This window comes from Mixophyes fleayi, chromosome 4 (genome assembly GCF_038048845.1).
Source record: "Mixophyes fleayi isolate aMixFle1 chromosome 4, aMixFle1.hap1, whole genome shotgun sequence".
In the NCBI taxonomy this organism is placed as follows: Eukaryota; Metazoa; Chordata; class Amphibia; order Anura; family Limnodynastidae; genus Mixophyes; species Mixophyes fleayi.
In genome coordinates this window covers 86,016,516-86,040,905 of record NC_134405.1, presented here as the reverse complement: position 1 = coordinate 86,040,905, position 24,390 = coordinate 86,016,516, and positions in this window count along the sequence as shown.

The following is a 24,390-nucleotide window of genomic DNA, read 5'->3' as shown; positions in this document are numbered from 1 at the left end:
CCCACTAAGCACCTTTTCCCAATGTAATCTAACCAGACTATTAGTGGTCTTCACCTTTAGTAGCCCTCTTTTCCTTAGAGCTAAATATATGTATATATATATATTTATATATATATATATATATATATATATAAATATCCTGTAGAGAGACACTCCAATAGCCAGTTGTTTACTTTACCAAGCTGCTGTCCTCTGCACTTTGATTTTTCAAAAGACAGGGTTGTATTAAATATAACATTTCTCAGGGATGTAGTTCACATCGTCAGAATTAAGTATATGCACTAAATATATTATTGTAACTGCAGCATCGGATTCTTTTCTAGTGAAAACCTATTGCAGATATTCTTATCTGTCCAAATCCTTGATGTGGACCTTTTATTTGGAATAAAGTAGTGTAGTGTAGTGTAGTGTAGTGTAGTGTGGTGCTGCTATAAATACTGTGGACCTGATTCATCATTGGATGCAGCAAACACGGAATTTGAGCGTAGTTCTGACCATATTCAAACACAAACGAATCTCCATATATGTCTCCATTTGAATCTGGGTGGAAGTACACTCTGTCAAAACATTAATTTACATATATAGACAAACAGATTACAGAACAGGATATGCACATGCATATGTGCAATAAAAGGCTCTAGCAGAATGCATGCAAAAAAATAAAAACAATATTAAACAAATGAACAATTCTTAATACTATAATCATTAATAAAAATATTTGTAAAACAAACAAACAAATATTAATAAATAAAAAGTAAATCAAAATGTTCTTGATATATACTGTACATACAATGCTTTTTTATAGTCCATCTTACTTGCATAAAATTGTTCTGTGCTAGTTAGTGGCACGCATACGTGTAGTTTTAAAAATAAAGACTATGCCACGTCAGTCATCACTAGTCACTAGTAGCGGGTGCAAATGGTATAGCTAAAAAACGCGCTCTTAAGAGAAGCCCAGGACTTGACTCATCTTCATTAGCATTGGCAACCTCGGAAAGTCCATATTGTACATTGCCTACATTTATCCGCTCCTTCCTTCCCCCGATCCGCTATTTAAGTTGTAGTCTCAGTCGTAAGTGTCATTTACATTCGGACATGAATTGTACTCATGTCTGAAGGTGAACCAGTCCCTTTGTGTATAATGACAGATCCCCCTTGAGGATAAATGATTACTAGTTCAAATAACGTTGATGGAGCTTTCATCATTCGACCAAGTCAATAAACAACTAAAACCGGTGGCATAAGGATGACCAGATACCATGTCTGTTATTCCATTAATGGCCTTAAAGGAGCTTACAGCCAAGAGTCGTAGAGTTTCTAGAGGCTGAAGGGATTAAGTTCCGTGCTGGAACAGGTAATGTAATGAATAAAATACAGCCAAAATAAAAATAATTAATTGTGAAAGTCGTGGGATTTAGGTGTTCATAAATTGTGAAGGAAATGAGTATATGTTTTATCAGAGTAATGCATTCCCAATGGTTAAAATAGGATCATCTTAATATTCACCTGCAAATCCGCAAAGCCTGTAATCCGGCACTGGATGCTATTGTTCTAATTGTTCTTATTTCTTAGACCAATATTATGCAAACTTTAACTGCAGCATGTTAGTTTCTCAAAGATCCAATTATACCTAAAACGCCAAACTGCATTTTTCTTGTTACAAATTACAGTATCATTCTGATTGGATCTAATGGGCATTTGAGGGCAAAATAGTTAATGGGATTTTTGTTATCAAAAAATGCCTGGAGAAAGCAGGGTTACTTCATCAACATAACTTTACACATTACTGTCTAAAAGCAATTTCACTTTCCCAAATTTGCTGCTTGATTATTAGGCTTTAGCTAAGAGAAAGCCTAATGGGCATGCTTTAATTTCAACAAAGTCCTATAGGATCATACACAGTCTTCTGCTTTTGATCTCAATGACCTCGATCTATTCTTAAAGCCAGAGTGAAAGCAAATACAGAAATATTAGAAAGCACAAATTACTAAAGGGAAAACAGCTGGTTGGACAAACAGGTGGATAGTAACATGTTTGGTCAAAAGATGACTGTCAGCTCTTGAGACCAATCTAAAAACTGAGCAATCAAGGGGCTTTATTCCTCTGAAAGTGAACAAAAAAGTTACATTTTTGTAAATAATAAAAGAATATACAAAAAATATATAACCACTATGCTTCAACAAATATCGAATATGGATATAAATATAGATGTGTAATAATGTATCAGTCGCTATCCCCAATGAGGTTGCCAATTTCAGAAAATGGTATACCAGTATATATATATAGAAAACAGATGGGATGCACCACAATACAATTACACCTAAAAATATGCACACATAGATAGCAGATGTTGTATGCTCTGGATTTATTATATTTTATATTCAGAGCTCCAACGAGATATCTATTTATAGACATTTATGAGAGAGGCATTAGTGACAATAAGACTATCATATATTTATCTACCACATTTTGCTACCTCCCATATCTTATATGTATATTCCTATCCCGATTTTCTATGGTACTTTTTAGTCATATGAGGACAAAATGCACATTTGAGTGCACTGGCCAGACACACCTTATCATTATTTGTCTTTCTAAATATTTTTGTTTCAATTGATTATATGTACTATTTTTATAACTAATAAATGCAGAGCATACAACATCTGCCATCTATGTGTGCATATTTTTAGGTGTAATTGTATTGTGGCGCATCCTATCTGTTTTCTATATATATACTGGTATAACATTTTTGTAAATACCTGACGTGTTTCGGGACTGTCTCTATTACATATGGTAATTGTGAGTATTTGAAGAGTTTTATAAATTGCTCAGATTGCATCTGGTACATAGAGTTAAAATAAGGCCCAGTTAGAAATATAAGATAAGAGCTGAAGACCGCCAGCTCTAAGCTTGTGCAACTTGCAAATCATTTTGCCGAATTGAAAGGACCCTGCTCACAACGGCAAAATATGCCCCCAAAATGTACCCTTTCCACCCCTATATCTCTTAAAGTATAATTTTTAATTATTTGGTCTCTTGATTCCTATCGGCATAGCTATAAAGTGGAATGATTTCACAACTATGATTTAAGGCACAATAGCACATTTTTCTTAAACACACATAACAAGTTTATAATGACATATAGCAATGTTTTGCAAGGTTAACATATAAATAATGTATATAAGTAAAATAAACAGTGAGTTTATTTTTGATATACTTAACATATATTTCAGCTTTATTGAGAGATTTGATGGTGAGATAGCCAGGAATCATTACTGGAGGAGTATCAGAGTGGGAAGGGAATAAGTAAGATAAAAGTCTGGCTGGATCTTTCTTCAGTATCAGCTATTTTATATAGCTCCACAAATTTCGCAGCCACTCTTTTTTAATATATTTTTTAATGAACTTGGTGATGATTTAGAGAGAAAAATTTCCATTTCTTCAAACGACACCAAACTTTGCAAGATAATAAAATCAGAGTAAGATGTAGTTTCTCTGTAGAGGGACTTGAATAAACTGGAGCATTGGGCAGCCAATTGGAAGATGAAGTTTAACATAGATAAATGTAAGGTTATGCACTGGGATCAAAAGCAAGCATGCAATATAAAAATTAAATTGGATACATTCAATAGAATGGAATATAATGGAATAGGATTTGGGAGTGCTCATAGATAGTAGACTTAGCAACAGTGTTCAATGTCAAGCAGCAGCTGCAAAGGGCCAATAATGTATTGGTATGCATAAAAAGGGTCATATATGCAAAGGAAAACAGTGTATATAAATTGTTGGCAAAGATCTCATCTTGAATATGAGTACAGTTAAGGGCACCACTCTATAAAAATTACATTTTGGAACTAGAAAGGGTTCAGAGAAGGGCAACAAAATATGGAGTCATTTAGTTATGAGAAAAGGTTAGCTAGGTTAGGCATGTTTACTTAGAAAAGAGGTTTCTAAGAGGGGATATGATTACTATGTACAAGTACATTAAGGGTCAATACCAAGAACTTTCATGGGAACTTTTTATCCCAAGGACTATACACAAGACACGCAGTCAGCCCCTAAGGTTAGAGGAGAGGAAATTTCATAACCAGCAAAGGAAGGGGTTCTTTACAGTAAGGGCAGTCAAGATATGGAATTCACTGCCAGGGAAGGCAGATTCAATTGACATATTTAAGAAAGGGTTATACAATGTTTTAGCAGAAAGGGGTATCTACGGTTTTGACCGTTAATTAAAATGAAGGATAGTAGTGGATTCAAAGAGAAACAGGACTGCAACATTGGGTCAGGAGGGATTTTTCCAATTGAAACAGATTGGCGGTTGTTTCATCTGGATCAATTTCAAATATAAGAGAGGGATCGCAGGAGATCCAAGGGTGAACTTGATGGACTGGTGTCTCTTTTCAACCTCATCAACTATGTTACTATGTTACATCAGTTCCTGCCTCATTGGTGCTTACAGTCTAAATTCCCTAGCATACACACAGACCGAGAGAGACTATGGTCACTTTAATAGCAGCCAATTAACCTACAAGTATGTTTTTGGAGTGTGGGAGGAAACTGAAGCACCTGGAGGAAACCCACTCAAACACGGGGAGAACATACAAACTCCACCCAGATAAGGCCATGGTTGGGAATTAAACTCACAAACCCAGTGCTACCCACTAAACAACCATGATGCCCACTATACATAAGTACATTCATTTACTTCTTTTGGGTTTCAATGACTACTCAAAAAATTCTTCTCAAAGCGGAATGAAGTTTTGTAAAAAGTTCAGAATCATTTTATTTATAACCGTGGAAGTGAAAATCCGGAATTATAAGTGATAATAACATCACTGAATGTGAGTATTGTCAAAGGAAATTGATTCTTAAGTTTCATAATGTTGTATTTTGTAATTTGTTCTATTTTGTCCTCAACATATTCAATCAGCTCCAGTTGTCTCACTATGCAACAACACACTAGGCATTGTCTAAAAATAACACTAATCACTGTGGTCAGACAATATGTTCCTAACACGGGACAACATTTTGTGAGAGATCAGAATAGGTCCAATTTTGGTATCTGGATACTGTGATAGATGCATGTTGCTTCAATATGAAAATGTATCTTGTGAATGTACAGACCAACTTTAATATACTATGAAATTTTTAAAATATATATTTATTTTTTAATGTAGTATAGACTGCAAGAAGAACCAAAATATTACTGTGTTTTTAGCTCTTGCAATGGGTTACAGCACAATATTGCTCTTTGCACCGTGAGATTAAATAAGCCTGTGTTAATAATTATATTATTTTGCTTAGCGCAATACCCAAAATCTGTCCCATTATTGCCCTAATAAGTTACTATATTATCTAGTTGATACTTTACATGTCAGTTCTCTTTAATTTGGATATAATAATAATAATAATAATAATAATAATAATAATAATAATAATAGCATTTTCATTCATAGTCAAGTAAGGGCAATGGATTCTGCTGCACTCACTTAGCTGTAGACAAACTACTTGGGGATTCATACAATTTACATATACTCCAAGTAGAATTAATATAGAGGACCTCACTTTTTATACTAAGGCAATTACTTCTCAAATCCGGTCCTTATGGAACCCTAACACTGCATGTTTTCCAGGTCTCCTCAAGACTGGCAAATTATTACCATCTATGGATCTTATAATGTGTTATTCAATAATTAGCATACCTGTGCTCCAGCAATTAGATATGGAAAACATGTACTGTTGGGGTTCCCAGATCCATAGACCAAACTTTTATAGCATGTGCTCACTGGTATTAAAGTTCTGCATTTAACAAGCCTTTCTAAATATAAATGGCTATGAAAATAAAATTTATTGTACAAAATGACACAGTACCTGCTTTTTACGTGGGTGTCCTGTGCAGTGCATTTTTTAAAACTCTTATTTTACCATTTCAGTGCATCTGATGCATGACTATGGAGTTGAAAACCTATTATTATTATAATTTACTTGTTGGGCGCCACAAGGTTTCCGCAGCGCCGTACAGAGTACAAACAGTAGTATAAAACAGGGTGACAAAGTACAGAACAATAAACACAAAGTACCAATGCTTCAGGAACTCCAGGGAGACATATGGAGTAAAGACAGAGCAGAAGAACCGGTGTGGAGACAGGATGGGAGGGGGGGCCCTGCTCATAAAAGCTAACTTACACTAAATTCTGGGAGTGGATTGTAAATGGTTTGAAGTGTGGTGAAGCAAATTTATACAACTTCAACAAAAACAAACAAACTTCTTTTAACTAAATAAATAAATGCAATGTGGTTTATATGCCTTTTCAAATTACATTCCGAACACCAGTTTACAGTATCCTTACTTTCACCGTTTCAACTTCAAAAACACAAGAGAAAAACATTTTTATTTATTTTTGATAGAAGAAAGATATCAATTAAAAGTCATATGATATTTACCTTTCCCAACCCCCCAATTATTTTAAAGGGTTTCAGGTGAAAACTAAACTGTATTGCAGTAATAAGTTACCAGCTTCTCCAATCTAAGATGGTGCTAACAGAACAGGTACGGAGAAAAAATTGTCATCGCAACTTATCGCCAGAGATAACAATGTTAACGCCTGTGGTACGTGCACAGGGCATGGTATGGAGGCAAAAGGGTTAAAGGTGTGAGCGAGGAGAGAATGTGAATGTAAGACAGCTGGTGAGCACAAGACAAAGCAAATGAAGGTGAGGTGTCATCGTGTTGGCATACCTACTGCTTCCCATCATCGTCATGTGGCTGTTAGTATGGCACTGGAGAACCTTATATATTTGGTAATTTTCAGATCAAGTTTGTTGTCTAAAAAAAATCTAATATGTTAAGTTAAATTATCATTATACTCAACCCTAAAATATTGCAATTTCCAAAATAAATATGCTAGGTTTAAAAAATAGAAGTCTAAATGTAATCACAAAGCCAAAAACAATGAAGCAAAAACACAATATATGCAATAATGAAAAACTTTTCTAACAAAGTCCAGGCCCTGGAATGAGTGATTTATGAATCTTCAAGAGAAAAAAATAAAAAAACATATTTAGTTATTCTATGCAGTCACCCCATAACTGTATTATTATTATTATTATTTATTATTATTTTTATTATTATTATTATTATTATCTTTTATTTATAAGGCGCCACAAGGCTTCAGCAGGGCCGTACATAGGGGGTTAGAACATATGACAAAATGACATAAAGCACATAAAGATAAATGGGTACATATAAGCAGAATAATAAATGCATGGATATAATTAACAGAACAAATCGCAAAAACATTTCAACAGAAAATAAAACAGGCACAGAGAGGAGAACAGTGAGTGGGGAGACATGAGACGTAGGGTACATATATGCCTGAGTACATACATGAGACAGAGTACATACATGAGACATAGGCTAAAGGACCCTGCTTGTGAAAGTTTACTCATTATCCTCTGTAAAGGAAGGGAATAATGAGAGGCAAAAGGAGCAAATGGGAACCACAGGCATAGTGAGGTTCACTATGGGGCAGATGTCTGCAAGATACTGGGCCTGATTAATTAAGGAAAGTTAAGCAAAAGTAAACAAGTAATGCAAAACCATGTTGCATTGGAGGGGAAAGTACATTTGAAATGTGATAGTAGATTTATATTTGGGATAGGACATGTCCTAGATCAAATTTACATTTCAATGTAAAAATAAAGCTATCAAGTATTTGTGTCCTACATGAAAAAACAGACAGTATTTTCATTATGTGCAAAATAATAAACGAATTTGCACCCCTTGCATTGCAACAAGGTTTTGTCCAGAAAACTTGAATAAGAAAACTTACTAAATTTTTTGCTTAACGTTCCTTAATGAATCAGGCTCACTGAAGCCATATTGTTGCAGGAACCTAGGTGGTACAGAATCCTGCATGGTCCCAGTGCTATTTATTAGTCTTGTGGTGGACGATGCAATGGCAGGCATGACAACTGGGAATATGAATAGTCTACAGGGACCTCTCTGTTATTTCCAGTGTGAATCATAGCTTATGATATCATTACTAGCGGACTTGCTTTTAATTAAGATGACTATTTTTGTATAAATCCAATTGATGATTTGCATAATATTGTTATTGCGATGAAGGCCTAAATCTCTGTGTACAGGTACATCAGGGGTTACATTTTAACAAATGGATTATGTGTATTTTCTGAACTGTGTGCAAGCAGAAAATGGATTAATCTAATTTTTCTACATCTCCCCTGTCCATTTGCTATAGCCATGCCAGGAACTTTGCTGTTGATTTTGACCAGTCCTAGCAGAGGGTATTTCATACTTACCAACTCCCGGAAACTTGTTTCCGGGAGAGGGGGCGTGACTGGTGGGCGGGACGAGGCCAATCGCGTCATTTTGGCCCCGCCCCCCTGCGAAAACGTAATTTGCATTGCGCGGGGAAGGGCCAAAATGACGCGATTTGCCTCGTCCCGCCCCTCCCGCCCTCCAAAATGGCGTGATTCACCGAGAATCGCGTCAAATGACGCGATTCTCGGTGAGATTGGGATGCGGGAGAAATGCCAGCTTGCCCGGGAGCCCGGGAGACTGACCCAAATTTCGGTAGTCTCCCAGACTTTCCGGGAGAGTTGGCATGTATGGGGTATTTAGCTAGCAGACACTGGGGTAAATTATTAAAACCTCTAAAAAGGAAAAGATGCTGCCCAGAGCAAACAATCAGATTCCAGCTATTAAAGTTATAAAATGATAGCTAGAATCTTAATGGTTGCCGTGATGATGATAATACCAGGCCGTTAGATCACACAGACAAAGAAAGTTAAGAAGGATACAACTAGATCTTTATTACAACAGATGAACTTTAATTGCAATCAATAGATAAAATTAGAAAAATTTCCTTTAAGCAACCACACTCCAAACAACACTCCTTCAATTCCTCTTTGCTAGAAGTTGCAAAACTCTATTAAAAAGATGATCAGTCTTTACTTGACTTAAACCCAGTTGTGTTCTTGGGACAAACTGTAGTCTAGTTTTGGGTGCTGAAGATCTTGCCGGACTCCTTTCAGATTGACTGGATCCTTCCAAACCACTCTCCTGGCCAAACAGTTGATCCCGACCATTCTGCCCAAAAGCTCTCTACTAACTTAGTAGAGATCTGAAGCTCAGTCTCCCTGCACCAGCAGGCTCACCAGGTGAACAGACCCACAATCAACTCGCGGTGGAGAGCAAAGGGTCCTGACAGCAAGAAGGGTAGACAGAATGTATACCACAGATGCCTCTTAGTCACAGGAACTGGCGCAGGAACATGATGGAGCTGGGTTTCTTCCAGGTAACAGGTGTGATCTGGTCATCTATTAGTTCTGGGTGGAGATAGGACTCCAAACTCAGACTCAGAAAAGTGACCAACAAACCAGAGTCTTCCCTGTGGGGTCTTTTTAAGCAGCTCAAAACTTCCACGAGGAAAATCCCACTGTGCAGGACTATTCTAAATTCCGGGATGTTATTGGTTCCCAAATATTAAGGAGGGGAGAGCTCTCATCACTTCATGGTTTTCCCTCCTGCTGTTTTGGAGCCTAAGAGTCTGACGAAGTTCCAGGGAGAATAATAGCTGCTCAAACCAGTTGCTCATTGACTTAATCCTGGTTAAGTAAGAGAGCCTCCCTGTTTTAACCCCGTCCATGCTTTTTTGATGCAGAAGGGTATTTATATGGTCCATACTTCTTGTTTGTAAGAGAGTATTGATGCCTTGGTTAGGAGATAGCACATCAACCATGTTGTAATTCGATATGATGTTCAGATGAATACAAGTAACCCACCTGACATTATTTAAGAATAGTGTGAGGAGAACTTAAGTCTATCTTGATAGGTTTTTATGTAGTTAGATTGTGCAACAAATGACGTTAATAAATTAAAACAACCCGATGTTTTACTAAACAGTTCAAGTATACAAGAATACAGTACACAATACAAGCATATTTTCATCTTAAGTGTTTAAAATGACAGATGGGGGAAATGATGTCCGTCAGACCCATCTTGGCACAGTTGCTATGGCAACACTTCCACTTCTTCTCTTAAGAATGTTGGGCAAATTCACCCCTGAGAGTCACTCAAAGATCTCAAGCATAGACGTCTATGACGGCCCATGTGCTGAGTTCAGTGCACATCTTAAAAATAGCTATATAATAAAAACCTAGTTCATCAAGATACACCTACTATAATCTATATCTAAAGTGATCCCAAAATATATGCAAAATTAGGGAGATGAAATACATCACATACGTCCAGCAGACTCGCCTGCCTATCAGCAGGGCCGGTGCAAGGTTTCTCGGCACTCTAGGCAAAATTTCAAACTAACCCCCCCTTTTCCTGCCACGACACACCAAATACCCACTTCCCAGACCCTCACACACTACACTTTTGTTATAAAAAAAAAAAGATGAGCCTTACCTCCTCCTGCGGTCTGGATGCAGTGATGTTTTATGTAGAACGCTGTCCAGACTCCACTGCTGTCCAGGGGTACAGGATTTCTATAGGGGAAGTAATCAAGTGTTAGATGTGGGATCAGAAACTTTTGAGAATTACCTATCACACTGCTCCCCCTGCAGCACACTGCCCCCCCCTGCTTGACCATGCCCCCTCACAGTGCCCTGTCCCCCCTTGACAATGTCCCCCCGCAGCACACCACGCCCTCTGCTTGACCATGTACCCCCCTGCAGCCCACTGCCCCCCTGCTTGACCATGTCCCCCCTGCAGCACACTGCCCCCCTGCTTGACCATGTCCCCCCTGCAGCACACTGCTCCTCCTGCTTGACCATGTCCCACCTGCAGCACACAGCACCTCCTGCTTGACCATGCCCCCCCTGCAGCACACTACCCCCCTGCTTGACCATGTCACCCCCTGCATCACACTGCCCACCGCTGCTTGACCATGTCACCCCCTGCAGCACACTGCCCCCCCACTTGACCATGTTCCCCCCTGCAGCACACTGCCCCTCCTGTTTGACCATGTCCCCCCCCCTGCAGCACACTACCCCCCCCTGCTTGACCATGTCCCCCCCTGCAGCACACTGCCCCCCGCTGCTTGACCATGTCAACCCCTGCAGCACACTGCCCCCCTGCTTGACCATGTTCCCCCTGCAGCACACTGCCCCTCCTGCTTGAACATGTCCCCCCCTGCAGCACACTACCCCCCCTGCTTGACCATGTACCCCCCTGCAGCACACTGCCCCCCTGCTTGACCATGTTCCCCCTGCAGCACACTGCCCCCTCCTGTTTGACCATGTCCCCCCCCTGCAGCACACTACCCCCCCCTGCTTGACCATGTACCCCCCTGCAGCACACTGCCCCCCCCTGCTTGACCATGCCCCCCCCCCCCGCAGCACCATGTCCTCTCCCCTGCAGCACCATGTCCTCATCCCCACAGCACACTGCCTCCCCCCCTGCTTGACATGTCCTCCCCCTGCAGAACCTCCCCCCTGCAGAACCATGTCGTCGTCCCCCCCCGCAGCACACTGCCCCCCCCTGATGACCATGTCCCCCCCTGGAGCACACTTACCCCCCTTGCATCAAAATGTCCACTATCCAGCACACTGTCCCCCCTTGCTTCATAATGTGCCCCATCCAGCACACTGCCCCCCCCTCTTCATCAGTGTCCCCCATCCATTACACTCCCCCTCCTGCCTCACACCCCCCCCCTCCATCACTGTTCCCCTTCCTGCTTCACACTGCCTCCCCTTGTATCAAACTGTCCCCTCTCCTTCACACTGCCTCTACTTGCTTAATACTGTCCTCTCTCCTTCACACTGACCCTCCCCCCTAGCATTCTTTACTTACCTGTCATCTCTTCTTCACAGCTGCTCCTCTGTGCTGCATTTCTCACTGTCCCTGTCGGGACGTGATGAAGTCACGCTGACAGGCAGTGAGAGGGGGGGGAGGGTGAATGAAACTGAGAGATGAGACTCTCTCAGCCTCCTATCGGCAGAGTGCGGGCGGGGCGCGATCACTTGCCCCACCCACCATGGATCTGAAGCTGTGCAGGGGCTGTAGCAGCTTCAGTTCAGCTGCCCCTGCACAGGATAACAGAGCAGAGCCGGACACCAGTGGCGCCCTCTAGAGCCCGGCGCCCTAGGCAGCTGCCTAACACTGCCTAATGGTAGCGCCGGGCCTGCCTATCAGGGAAACTATAGAAATTAAGTTTTGTCCCAAATAATTAATATCACATAGTTTATCACATGTGCTTAGGAAGTTTGGGAGGAAATATATGTAATGTATAATAATGTTTGACTAAAAAGTGGCTTGTGAGTATAGGTCTTAAAAGGTTTATTAGGATATGAACAGCCATGTCTCAGTGACCTCACAAAGAAGGGCGCTGAGTTTAAGGCTATGAAAACAATGAAAAAATTGTTGTACCATGTCACACTAAGGACTAGATTTACTAAGCTGCAAGTTTGAAAAAGTGGGGATGTTGCCTATAGCAACCAATCAGACTCTAGCTTTAATTTATTTAGTACTTTCTATAAAATGACAGCTAGAATCTGATTGGTTGCTATAGGCAACATCCCCACTTTTTCAAACTCCCCATTCACTTTTATGTGTCATCATGGAGCAATGTGAGATCTCTAGACCATAGCAGTTCTCCAGCACTTTAAGGAATGTCCTGATCCAGCCAACTATTCCATTCTGAAAGAACGAAATTTTGCACACCTTCAGTTGTTGTCAAGTAGACATGCTAAGCCATGCGTGTACCCAAACAGGTACAATTGCAGAAAAATAGGCCCTTCACTTGCATTTGCACTGCCAAGCTATAATTTTTCAGTGTTGTAAACTACCTTTATTGTTTTGTTAAAGATAAATAAAAAAAATGAAAATTGTATTCCATGAGGTTTAAACATTGAATCAATCAAGTTATCTTGTCATTTTAGATTGAACCAATTAGTCTTTGTTAGAATAACTGTTCTTATATCGTGGAGCTGCAGCTGTTATCTCTATGGTTTTTCTCTTTAACTGTACTGCAAAACAGCACCTGGATGTATTGTCACTAACTGTTAGTGTTATAGAGAGATCACCAGGTGAGACCTGATTGCTGTGCAAGGCTCTTGTAGATTCCAAATCCATAAAATGGGGAAATATATTACACTAGCATTTTATTTCATTCTTCTATATTACCAATTACTACATATGCTTTCTTTAGACTGTATAATTAAACTAAAATTTCTGCAGGTATAGGACATATATAGGAATCTGACCTGTTAATGGTATCTTTGTTGCACAATCTTTCCTTTGACATGAAACCATCATTGCAGTTACAGATGGCGCATGAACATCATCATTACCTAGTAATAGGATATTTGAAGTTCTAAGACATGTTTGAACTTTCAGGATATACATTGAGAGTAGTAAGGAGAATTTAACAAGAGTCTAGGGGTGGAGAGGAGGGGGAGGGAAGCGTAGCTGATAAGAAGAGGTCCTTGTTAAAGTCAATAAGAAAAGCAGTCATATCAAAGCAAAAAGGAATATCGAAGGGAGGCGATAAACTTAAGTGTATGCTTGCAAATGTAAGAAGCCTGCAGGTAAAATGGGAGAGTTAGAACTAGTGGCAATGAATGAGAAGTATGATACTATAGGTATATTACTGAGCCATGGTGGGATGATACACATGACTGGGCAGTCGACTTGGAAGGCTATACTCTCTTCAGGAGGGATAGGGTAAATAAAAGAGGAGGAGGAGTATATCTTATATCTTTACATAAAGCCAGTGTCAAAACCAAGTATATACAGGTAGTTATTTACGACAGTAATGGTGATAATATAGAGGCATTGTGGGTGGAAATATCCAGCGGAGGAAAAAGTTCAGAGAAGTTGCTGATAGTGACATATATAAACCACCAGATATTTGTTAGGGATGAGCGGGCTCGGATATCTGAAATCCGAGCCCACCCGAACCTTGCCGATCCGAGCCGGATCCGAGACAGATCCGGGTATTCCCGCCAATTGCAAAACTGAAAGCGAGGCTCCGAGTCATAATCCCGTTGTCGGATCTCGCGATACTCGGATTCTATAAATTTCCCGCTGGCCGCCGCCATCTTCACTCAGGCATTGATCAGGGTAGAGGGAGGTTGTTTTAGGTGGTCCTCTGCCCTGCTATATCCTGTGCTGTGCTGTGCTCAGTCTAGTGGTGCTGTGTCCTGTGCTCTGTCCTTCTGAGTTCAGTGGTGCTGCTGGGTCCTGTGCTGTGTCCTGTTCACTTCAGTCCAGTGGTGCTGTGTCCTGTGCTCTGTCCTTCTGAGTTCAGTGGTGCTGCTGGGTCCTGTGCTGTGTCCTGTTCAGTCCAGTGGTGCTGTGTCCTGTGCTCTGTGCTTCTAAGGGCATAGTTATTTCCCAATTGTTCCCAAGTGTTTAAAAAAATAAAAAAAAGTTATTAAAAAAAATACAAAAAACTAATTTAATTTTTTTTTAATTACAAAAAAATTTGCACAACCAATCCTGCAGTATAAGCCCATTGGTACTGCAATATTACCAAGTTCACACATTCAGCAGTAAAAGTCCAGTGGTACTGCAATATTACAAAGTTCACACATTCTGCAGTATCAGTCCAGTGGTGCTGTGTCCTGTGCTCTGTCCTGCTGAGTTCAGTGGTGCTGCTGGGTCCTGTGCTGTGTTCCTGTTCAGTCCAGTGGTGCTGTGTCCTGTGCTCTGTGCTTCTAAGGGCATAGTTATTTCCCCATTATTCCCAAGTTTTTAAAAAATAAAAAAAAAGTTATAAAAATAAATAAATAATAATAATTATAACCAAATTTGCAAAACCAATCCAGCAGTATAAGTCTATTGGTACTGCAATATTACCAAGTTCACACATTCTGCAGTATCTTGTGCTACATATAATGGAGACCAAAAATTTGGAGGATAAAGTAGGGAAAGATCAAGACCCACTTCCTCCTAATGCTGAAGCTGCTGCCACTAGTCATGACATAGACGATGAAATGCCATCAATGTCGTCTTACAAGCCCGATGCCCAATCTCCTAGTACAGGGCATGTAAAATCCAAAAAGCCCAAGTTAAGTGAAAGTAGCAAAAAGAGAAACTTAAAATCATCTGCGGAGAAACGTAAAGTTGCCAATATGCCATTTACAACACGGAGTGGCAAGGAACGGCTTAGGCCCTGGCCCGTGTTCATGACTAGTGGTTCAGCTTCACCCAAGGATCTTAGCCCTCCTCCTCCTCCCCCCCCCCTACAAAAAATTGAAGAGAGTTATGGTGTCAGCAACAAAACAGCAAACAACTCGGCCTTCTAAAGAGAAATTATCACAAATCCCCAAGGCGAGTCCAAGGCTGTTGGTGGTTGTGAAGCCTGACCTTCCCATCACTGTACGGGAAGAGGTGACTCCATCCAGCATTTGCAGCACGCCCTCTGCATATGCTGGAAGGATCACCCACAGTCCAGTTACAGATTTGGCTAATGAAGGTGTGAATGTTGTACACCGGGAGGAGGATATTGATGTAGCTGGGGGAGAGGAGGATGTTGATGATTATGATGCAGACAGATACCAAATTGCCTTTCTCAATTTCTATTTATATTCTAGATTATATAACGGCTGAATAGTTTTCTATTTTACTCCTAGTGGAGAGGGGATCTGATGCAGACAGATACCAAACTGCCTTTGTCCATTTCTTTGTATATTTGAATTTCTAGTTCTACAGTCTATGCTGCTTTTTTTATATTCAATTACAAGTGTAGGGCGGGGGGGGGGGGGGGGGGGCATAGATACTAGCCACCAAAAAAACGTGGTCTATTTAATTTAACTTTCTAGCTCCACAGTTTGTGCAGCCTGCTTTTTTTATCTTCAAAGTATTTACAAGCCTTGCAATCTAAATAAACAAGAGGTAGTGAAGTGCTCGAACTCCACCCTCTATATGCTGCAGAGGATGGAAGAGCATCAAAAGGCCATTCAAGCCTACACAGCCACCTACGACGTAGGAAACCCTCATTTTCTTCCACATCTATGGCTGCGAGGAAAAAGCTCAGTTTTCCTAAAAGAGGCGCTGGCGGGGATGCTGATAACATCTGGTCCGGACTGAAGGACCTGCCAACCATTGCAGACATGTCTACTGTCGCTGCATTGGATGCTGTCACAATTGGAAAAAATGGTGGAGGATTACTTTGCTGACACCATCCAAGTAGACATGTCAGACAGTCCATATCGTTACTGGCAGGAAAAAAAGCCAGTTTGGAAGCCCCTGTACAAACTGGCTCTATTTTACCTGAGTTGTCCCCCCTCCAGTGTGTACTCGGAAAGAGTTTTTAGTGCAGCGGGTAACCTGGTCAGTGAGCGGCGAAGGAGGTTGCTTCCTCACAACGTTTACTACCGGGGCCACTCCACTGTGCAGTCCATATTTAGGTGTATCAGATATTAAACAACGGTGACAGTTGATGCCCAATTTTTTAATTATATTGTTGGCGCTGTAAAAAATTGTGTTCCGGGCACACCACACTACGCAGTCCATACCCTTTTTTGGTGGAATTCTGACCCGTGGAGGGTTTTTTATTATATTGTGGCCTCGGTACCAAATTGTGTACCGGGGCCACCACACTACGCAGTCAAGAAAGATAGATGCGTATCATAGATAAAGTACATTCAGTGTTGTGGGGCAAATTGAAAAATATTCAAAATGCACTGTCATTATCAAAAACAAGAGGTTTTGACACGCTGAAACTCCAACATGTATATGATGGAGGATGGAGGAGCAGCCGTATGTGCAGTGTAATGCAGACCTGTTGAAGGTTTTCTATATATTATATTGTGGTGGCCAGTGGCCAGTCCTCTACGCAGTGCAGATACTATTTTTGGGTGTAATGCAGACCTGTTGAAGGTTTTCTATATATTTTATTGTGGTGCCCAGTGCCCACTACTCTACGCAGTGCAGATACTATTTTTAGGGGTAATTCAGACCTGTTGAAGGTTTTCTATATATTATATTGTGGTGCCCACTACTCTACGCAGTCCAGATACTATTTTTGGGTGTAATTCAGACCTGTTGAAGGTTTTCTATATATTTTATTGTGGTGGCCAGTGGCCAGTCCTCTATGCAGTGCAGATACTATTTTTGGGTGTAATTCAGACCTGTTGAAGGTTTTCTCTATATTTTATTGTGGTGCCCAGTGCCCACTACTCTACGCAGTCCAGATACTATTTTTGGGTGTAATTCAGACCTTTTGAAGGTTTTCTCTATATTTTTTATTGTGGTGCCCAGTGCCCACTACTCTACGCAGTCCAGATACTATTTTTGGGTGTAATTCAGACCTGTTGAAGGTTTTCTCTATATTTTTTATTGTGGTGGCCAGTGGCCAGTCCTCTACGCAGTCCAGATACTATTTGTGGGTGTAATTCAGACCTGTTGAAGGTTTTCTATATATTTTATTGTGGTGCCCAGTGCCCACTACTCTACGCAGTCCAGATACTATTTTTGGGTGTAATGCAGACCTGTTGAAGATTTTCTATATATTATATTGTGGTGGCCAGTGGCCAGTCCTCTACGCAGTCCAGATACTATTTTTGGGTGTAATGCAGACCTGTTGAAGGTTTTCTATATATTTTATTGTGGTGCCCAGTGCCCACTACTCTACGCAGTGCAGATACTATTTTTGGGTGTAATTCAGACCAGTTGATGGGTTTTTAATTATATTGTGGGGAACACTCCTCTACGCAGTCCAGAAAGATACCTCGTTGCAACGTTTTGTACTAAAAAAAATAAAAAATTGTGAGGTGTTAGGTGTTCAGAATAGCCTTTAAATTAGTGGAAATGATTGTTATTGAATGTTATTGAGGTTAATAATAGCGTAGGAGTGAAAATAAGCCCAAAAACTTGATTTTCACACTTTTTATTTTTTTTTTCAAAAAAAATCCGAATCCAAAACCTTAAATCCGAACCAAAACCTTTTGGCAGGTGTTTTGCGAAACAAATCCGAAACCAAAACATCACGAAAATCCGGATCCAAAACACAAAACACGAGACCTCAAAAGTCGCCAGTGCACATCCCTAATATTTGTATGATTGAGGAAGCTCAACTTCTACAGCAAATTGAAAAGACTTTATAACTTGGTTAAGTTTTAATTATTTGGGATTTTAATTATCCGGACATTGATTGGAGTACTGAGACTTGTGGAACAGCTATGGGCAACAGGTTTATGAGCACGCCAAATGGCCATTAGATTCTTTAAATAGTAGAGGATCGAACTAGAAACTATGGGCTAGAAACTAGGACTATGCTGAACCTAGTAATAATAAATAATGTAGACGTAATATAAAACATTCAAGTAATGAAGCACTTGGGAAATAGTGATCATAACATGGTCTCATTTGAAATTAGTTTCCAGAAGCAACAGTATAAGGGATTAACTAGGAGTTTAAACTTTAGAAAGGCAAATTTTAATATGCTAAAAGAGTCAATAAAGTACATAGACTGGAAAGTAGTTTTTGAAGGAAAAAATACAGAAGAAAAGTGGGCTGTCTTTAAAATGTTGTTGGAAACATACACATATAAGTTCATTCCTATGGGAAACAAATATAAAATAATCAAGTCTAAACCAATGTGGCTAAATAAAAAGGTAAGGGAAGAAATGGAAAGGAAGAAACGTGCATTTAAATTGTTTAAGTTTGAAGGGACTGAGGAGTTCTTCTGTATCTACAAGGAATGGACTAAATCATGCAAAAAGGAAATTAGATTGGCTATAACAAAATGAAAACCAAGTTGCAAAAGAAAGCAAGATAAACCCTAAAAAGTTTTTTAAGTATATAAATAGCAAAAGGACTGACAAAGACAATATAGGACTCCTAAGAAGTGAGATGGGTGGGATGATTAATGATAATTAGCAGAAATATTAAACACCTTCTTTTCTTCAGTATTTACTAGAGAGGAACAAATATTAGGAGTAATACATAAAAATGGAAATGCAACCGTATCATTAATTAATATTTGGCAGACTAAGGAAGAGGTCCAAAGGTGACTGAAAAAATTAAGATGAATAAAGCTCCAGGCCCAGATGGCATACACCTAAGGGTCCTTATGGAGTTAAACTCAGAATTAGCTCACTAGGCTCAGTACTAAGGATTGAGGAATAGCAGATGTGGTACCATTGTTTAAAAAAGGAATGAGATATCAACCAGTGAGTTATAGACTTGTAAGCCCGACATCAATAATGGTGGAAGGCTTATTAAGGGATAGTATTCAGGATTACTTGGTGCACTTTAAGATTATTAGTGGGAATCAGCATGAATTTGTGAGGGATTGGTCATGTCAAACTAATCTAATTAGTTTCTGCAAGGAAATTACTGGAAACTTAGACCATGGTAAAGTACAATAGATGTTGTCTACATAGCTTTTGCAAAGGCATTTGATACAGTGCCACACAAGAGGTTGGTTCACAAAATAAGGGAACTGGTTCTATGTAACAACATTTGTACTTGGGTCAAAAACTGGTTGGAGAATAGGATCAGAGAGCTGTGATAAATGGAACATTTTCTAATTAGTTAAATGTTTTAAGTAGAGTACCTCAAGATTCCCTGAAGGGGCCACTCCTGTTTAATATATTTGTTAATGACCTTGGTGATGGTTTAGAGAGCAAAATTTCCATTTTGGAGATGACACTAAACTTTGCAAAATAATAAAATCAGAGCAAGATGTAGTTTCTCTACAAAGGGACTTGAATAAATTGAAGGATTGGGTGGCCAAATGAAATATGAAGTTTAACATAGATAAATGTAAGGTTATGCATTTAGGGATCAAAAACAAGCACACAATCTATAAATTAAATGGGATCCAATTAGGGGAATCAATAATGGTGAAGGATTTGGGAGTGCTCATAGACAGTAGACTTAACAATAGTGCTCAATGTCAAGCTGAAGCTGCAAAGGGCCAATAAAGAATTGTCATACATAAAAAGGGACCCATTCTCAGTTACAGGACTTTTTTTGGGCTGTACCCACTTTATGCAATACACTCCCTCGCACCACAAGACTTTCCTCTAGTCTTCAAACCTTCAAGCCTTCTCTGAAAACCCACCTCTTCAGACAAGCTCATATTATTCCTCTACCACCCTCTTAATCTCCCTAAGTTACCCTATTACCACTCTCTACACAGCTAACACAAGACAACAACCCTCTGACCAGCAGAGTGGTGTGACTGAGCATACAGCCCACTAAATACTTTGAAACCTTTGCATTCTAGCTGCACAAATATTCAATATGATGTAGCAATTACCCTTGTGTATCAAACCATTGTCCCATAGATTGTAAGCTTGCAAGCAGGGTCTTCTTACCTCTACGTATGTGTCAGGCACCGTCTCCGCACTGACACTTGGTGCAGGAGACGGACGCCTGCACCTTCTCAGCAACCACGTCCTGTTGACTAGCAGCGGGAAGCTATCTCTGCTCACCTGTCTGCAGCCAGCATGTCTTACCGCCAAAATCTCCCTAACCCAATCAGGAGGCACATTAGGGTATATATAAAGCAGCCTCTGACACATGTCTAGTGCCAGAGTATTGGTTCACTCCAGCTCCAGCGTTTCCTGAACTTCTGATCCAGTGTGTTATTCGGTTCTGACTCGGCTTCCTGTGACTACTCTCCTGTGTTTCGTTTTGGTACCTCGCTGCCCGGATGGTTTGACTATTTGGCTTGACCTGACTTCTCTCTGGATCTTCCCTCTGTTCTGCACCGCTCGGTTGGCTCTGACCTGGATTGCCTGACTACGCCTGTCTACTACTGTCGCTACACCGGTGACTGTCTTGGAGAACTGTGACCTGCGTACCCTCTGCAGCTAAGCCCAAACCTCCTTGCGTGGGTCCCTGGTGAATACCAGGGGTACGTTAGACTCCGCGCCTCCCTGTTCAGTTGCGCTAATACCGGTTAGCGGCCATCTCTGCAATTCCGTGACAGTATGTATGTATTACCCAGTATTGTTTTATAACTGTTTGTTCCCAGTTTTAAAGCGCTATGGAATCTGCTTGCGCTATATACATAAATGTTGAAGATGATAATGATGATGAAGACAGTATAATGTTTCCTCTATATAAATTGTTGTTAAGACCCTATCTTGAATACAGAGTACAATTCTGGGCACCACTCCATGAAAAAGACATTTGGGAGCTAGAAAGGTTTCAGAGAAGGGCAACAAAATTGATAAAGTTTATGGAGTCATTAAGTTATGATAAAAAGTTAGCGAGTTTAGGCATCTTTACTTTAGAAAAGATGTAATTACTATGTACAAATACATTAAGGGTCAATACAGAGAACCTTCATGTGAACTTTTTACTCCAAGGACCTTACACAGTACACGCGGTCACCCCCTAAAGTTAGAGGAGAGTAAATTTCACAACCAGCAAAGGAAGGGTTCTTTACAGTAAGGGCAGTCAAGATATGGAATTCACTGCCAGGGAAGGTTGTGTTTTCAGATTCAATTGATATATTTAAGAAAGGGTTAGACCAGGTTTTAGTGGAAAACAATATCCATGGTTACGACCGTTAATTAAACTGAAGGAGAGTTGTGGATCCAGGGAAAAATAGGTCTGCAATATTGGGTCAGGAGGGATTTTCCTGATTGATACAGATTGGTGGTTGCTTCATCTAGATCAATTTCAAATAAAAGAGATGGGTCGCAGGAGATCCAAAATAGGTTGAACTTGATGGACTGGTATCTCTTTTCAACCTCATCAACTATGTTACTATGTTACTATGTAACTTTAAACTGCATTTTAAAAATTCTAGAATTTGTATTGATAACCAATACATTTGGGAAAAATATAAACCCTGACCCATTCTCTATGACTCAGACTGCACAAGACTAATGTTTTAACATTTCTGTAATGTAAAATATCTTATATTTCTGAAAAAGATAGTAAATAGGTGAGGATGATTACACCTAAAAGATAAATCTGGATTTGTCATGCAGAGGGGTAAATCTGGATATGAGAATTTTGATCCAGATCTGAAAGAACTGAGAGACAGAGAGGTAAAACCCAATATAAAAGACAGAAGCACAAATCCAGAGAGTGAGAGGGGTCAGATGGATAAATCATAATATGAAATTCAGAGAGATCAATCCAGTTCTGACAGAGGGGTAAAACTGGATTTTAAAGACAGAAAGATATTTCCAGATCTGTCAGTCAGAAAGACGGATCGGGATCTAAGTGTCATCAGGGAAAATCCAGATCTGTGGAGAGGAGAGCCTATAAAACTCACCTCTCATAGTGTTGCAGTTTAGCAATAAAATTGTGTTATATTAAAGCTCTGGGGTATAACTTTTTTAAAATGATTTACCTATGTTTGGGTGGTAGTTTTAATATTCTCATAGGTCTATTATCTCACTAACTGCCAGAGACATAGATGTGCAGGACCTTCAAAGAGTTTCTATTTTATTTAAATGTGTCTTCTCAACATAAAAACTCTGTTGGTTGCGTGGTACCCTGTTGCACATTTGGTGGAATTGCCCAATGCTACAATCTTACTGGTGACAAATCATCATCATCATCATCATCATCATCATTTATTTATGTAGCGCCACTAATTCCGCAGCGCTGTACAGAGAACTCATTCACATCAGTCCCTGCCCCATTGGAGCTTACAGTCTAAATTCCCTAACATACACACAGACAGACAGACAGAAACACAGACTAGGGTCAATTTGATAGCAGCCAATTAACCTACTAGTATGTTTTTGGAGTGTGGGAGGAAACTGGAGCACCCGTAGGAAACCCACGGAAGCACAGGGAGAACATACAAACTCCACACAGATAAGGACATGGTCAGGAATTGAACTCATAACCCCAGTACTGAGAGGCAGAAGTGCTAACCGCTTAACCACCGTGCCCATACCCTTATCAAATCTATTACACAGGTTAAAATGCCTGTTTCCCCTCTATACTCCCTTCTTCCCAGATGGCTCTCGAATACCACCCAACCTACACAAAATCTCACAGATTACAGTCTAAATTCCCTAACACAGACATACTAGGGTCAAATTGATAGCAGCCAATTATCCTAATAGTATGTTTTTGGATTGTAGGCGAAAACCGTAGCACCCGGAGGAAACCCACACAAACATGGGGAGAACATACAAACTCCACACATATAAGGCCATGTTTGGGAATTGAACTCATGACCCCAGTGCTGTGAGGTAGGAGTGCTAACCACTAAGCCACCATGCTGTCCACGGGCATGCTTTGCATTGCTGTAATGACCTGGAACAGACATCACGATAAAGGTTGCCTGAGGAAAATCATCCACAGCTATCATAAACAGCTGTAAAGTACCTAACCCAAGAAAATTTAACATAGCCAATGTCTATGAAACAAAATCTGTTATGTGTTGAGTTACATTTTTCTTATTATAAACACTAAAATATTGCAGTTTTCTGAATACATTTGCTGTGTTTAATACAGGGGGTGAATTGCATACAAAAACGTGAGATTTGATTTAAAAAACAAAAATGTTAATTTTATTGACCTACCTGATTGCCACCAAGTGTTGTCCCTAAGAGTGCGCTTGCGACTCTTGAATATCTTGATCTACTACAAGTGGCTCAAATTCGTAAGGACAGTGAAAGGTCGCTGGAGGCTGAAGGTGTTACAAGTTAGAGGATGTGTAAACAATTTATTGCAGTAGTAAACCTATTTCATTTTTTTTTTTAAAGGGAATCCAAATTGATATGTACATCAGTTTAATTGAAGGCTTAAATGTGACAGATCTGACATATGAATGACACACAGCCTTTTCCCATTTCAGGGTTAATTAATTGCACTACGAGGGACAGGTAAAGTACAGTAGTTTCAGTTTTAAGTTGCTAATATATGAGATATATTGGTAGACAGTAGCTAGGTACACAAGCACGTGTGTTGCTTCTAACTCGTGATCCGTTCCTCTCCTTCCTTCCACTATCTCCCACGCTGACAGCGTGCCATCCAGCGTGCCATCCAGCGTGCCATCCAGCGTGCCATCCAGCGTGCCATCCAGCGTGCCATCCAGCGTGCCATCCAGCGTTTCATCCAGCGTTTCATCCAGCGTGCCATCCAGCGTGCCATCCAGCGTGCCATCCAGCGTGCCATCCAGCGTTTCATCCAGCGTGCCATCCAGCGTGCCATCCAGCGTGCCATCCAGCGTGCCATCCAGCGTTTCATCCAGCGTGCCATCCAGCGTTTCATCCAGCGTGCCATCCAGCGTTTCATCCAGCGTTTCATCCAGCGTGCCATCCAGCGTTTCATCCAGCGTGCCATCCAGCGTGCCATCCAGCGTGCCATCCAGCGTGCCATCCAGCGTGCCATCCAGCGTTTCATCCAGCGTGCCATCCAGCGTGCCATCCAGCGTGCCATCCAGCGTTTCATCCAGCGTGCCATCCAGCGTTTCATCCAGC